This window comes from Mesitornis unicolor, unplaced genomic scaffold (genome assembly GCF_000695765.1).
Source record: "Mesitornis unicolor isolate BGI_N332 unplaced genomic scaffold, ASM69576v1 scaffold15556, whole genome shotgun sequence".
Taxonomy (NCBI): domain Eukaryota; kingdom Metazoa; phylum Chordata; class Aves; order Mesitornithiformes; family Mesitornithidae; genus Mesitornis; species Mesitornis unicolor.
In genome coordinates, this window is record NW_010191814.1 from 59046 (window position 1) to 62029 (window position 2984).

At 42.8% G+C, this 2984-nt stretch overlaps 1 protein-coding gene across 1 annotated transcript in view; it reads right to left on the minus strand.

Annotated features, from left to right (window-relative positions):
• The window catches only part of TBXAS1 (thromboxane A synthase 1 (platelet)), a gene marked incomplete at its 5' end in the record, with an annotated part of 84441 nt that overhangs the window by 57180 nt on the left and 24277 nt on the right, over positions 1–2984 (minus strand). The window lies entirely within an intron of this gene.

A 2984-nucleotide genomic window follows, 5' to 3' on the forward strand; every position in this document is an offset into this window, starting at 1 on the left:
CAAAGATGCAGACAGAGGTGAGGAGGGCAATAACTTGTGTGTTTTGCCTTCTACAATAACCGAGGATAGAGGCTTCTCCTGCTTGACAGACTCTGAAATGGGCCAGGTGCCTCTTCTCACTTTCAGGGAAAGACACATCATCCAGCCTCCACACTGAGCTATCAGCCAAGAAGAGACCTAAAAAGCCCTTCAGTGAATGGAGGAGGAAGGTCCCAGAGGTATAAAAAGAGGTAATGATGCATGGACCCACTCCAGACACTGTTTTCTGAGGACATATTGCTGGAAGTGCCATTCAGGCAGTGTGGTGAAGAGTGACAGAGAGGTCTCCTAAGAAAGCTCTGACACAAACCAGACACCATACAGCAGTACAATGCGGTCAGTCAGACCTACCTCTCCCTCTGGTATCCCGAATCCCTGCTCAGCACTGGGGCTAGACCACTTCTAGCACCTAATCTCATATTTCTGCACCACACTACAGCAGCTTGCACCAAGCTAGCATGGGGATCTCTAACACAGCAGTGCCTTGACTTTCTCCTTCCCTTGCATGCTGTGCCGTTCTGCTAAGGTAATGACTGTGCCAGTAAGAGAGGTGAAGATCAGAGCAAACTCAAGGGTATCCTTAAGTACAACAACTAGAGCCACCAAAACATTGCTGTACACCCAGATGGACTGACCTTGCTCTCCTCACTGGCTATCACAAGGTCACTGTCCTTTCAGTTTTTGATCGGTGTGCCGTAAAAACTGAAACTGGGCCAGTCATTTATAGCGCGTTTTCTCAGATGGCTCTCACATGTCTTTATAAACTTTAGTAAATGAGTGTATAAACTATATCTATCTACACATAAATCACTCTGTCCACCACTGAAGTACAACCATCTCTGGGATGATACACAGCAGCTGCTGTAAAATCAGCTCTACACCACAGATTAGGGCAACAAAACATGCTGCATAAGGCAGCTGAACTCGTTGGAGGCAGGAAGGGGGATGTGGTGGAGATCATTTTGGAGTTATAATTACCTGGGTATAAATTTGGCTGAAGAGGGTACTGTGTTTAACACTTGCATATCTGCAAATCAAAGCAGTCTTCCACCACCTGTCAAAACAACCTGACTGTGCCATTCTCCATGTTCTGGCCTTCTAAAACCCTTTCTGAAAATTGCAAAGCACCTTCACAAGAGCAAAGCTGATGTGCTGAGCACAAGCAATAACCTAATCAAATTTCTTAGCAACTGACTTGATAATTAACTGCGAGCCCATAGCTGCTATGCCCCCTCCCTTCCTCTCCCTTGCATGACAACTGAACATAGCGTCTATATATTCCCTGTTTTAAAATAGCTTCTGCTCCCGTAAGTTGCAAACCATTCACATAGATCTTATTCTGTAGGATAAAAGTAGTTAATTACAGTCACTAAGGGGACTGAACCACTGCATCCTTTTCCTTATTTTGAAATGGACTCCTTGAGCAGTTCAAATTATGAACTGCTTATAATAGGAAATCTTTTGAAGAATGGGGCTGCACAGATTAGATCTATGAATTACCTGGCATCAAGGACAGCAGATGAATAGTTATCTTTCTCTCCCTCTTCTCCTTGGCCATACAGCCATATATGCCTCATCTAAAGCTAAACCTGAAAGCTAGTTAAGTATGAGGAAGTGATTTGAAAGGTACTTCCAATCAATATATGACACAGGACAGCATGTTTTAGGATGAGGCCACCAGTTTAGGTTGAAGCACCAGTCAGACTGTGTAGAGTGCTAACCTACAAAAAGAATACATTTAATTTGAGTGCCATCTCTCTACACTGAGTTTTAACTTCTCTGCCATGAGTGTCCTTAGCTCCACAACCTCTCCTAGATACTACAAAAGATGAAACTATTAGAAAAATATTCCTGTTAGAGAATCAAAAGAGTCAAGCACTACCAAATTATTATTGAAATACTATTAATAGCAAGTGACAGCTCAGACAGAGCATCTACAACATGCGGTCCATTTAGTGTTCTAGCTTGGATTGGGAGCACACTCACATAGAAGTCTGTATGCTAAATGACAAATCTGTGTCTGTGGGAACACACTACTTATTAACATAGACATAGCGAAATACTTGGTCTCCCTGTGTGAAATGTCTATGAGCAATCGACCAGTTAATGATAGAATCATAGAATCATAAAATAGTTTGGGTTGGAAGGGACCTTTAAAGATCATCTAGTCCAACCCTCCTGCAGAGAGCAGAGATGGCTGCTTGCAGTCAGCTTTCTATGCACTTACATGGAAAAGTTTGCTAATTCATATACTTGTCTACAGACAGATGTGAATGACATTGCATACCTATCATATTGGATAGCTTTCCCAGAAATTTTACTTTGGTTTCTTTGGCTGTCAGTTTCCAGAAACTGGCAATGAGATGAACCATGTCTTCCCTGGGGCTGCATAACAGAGGTTTCTATGTGCAACTTCGACACCAGTATTAACCAATAAACTGCACATACTCCAGGCCAAGTTGCACCTTCACATCTTTGCAGGCTTTAAAGAAGTCAGCTGAACTCACCAGACACTAGGGCATAATAAGGTCTGCCATATTTGAATGAAACAAGTAAACAGGCTCCAGCTGGAGCGTTGTAAAGCCAATAACCTAAGAATATAACCCAAGCCCTACAAGTTAGCATACAACACATCAATGGTTTCATTGTGTTGAGTTCATTCACACCACAGGTATGAAGCAAGCACCGAGAAAAAGCTCTGGGGACCAGATTGCGCAGTCCTAACCTCCACTGCTGTCATCCATCTGCATTCTCAGAGCAAAAGCAACCCTAGATGGAGAACCACCATGTTCAGAACCTTGTAATGCAAGATAAGACAATTCTTGCGTACACACATCCTGGCTTTTATGTTTGCACAGTCAAAAGGAGGGAAATGGTAGGTTTTGAATGGGCATACTTCTGCATAGTCGAGAATTTTCTCTTACCAGAAAAGCAGAAAATTATAG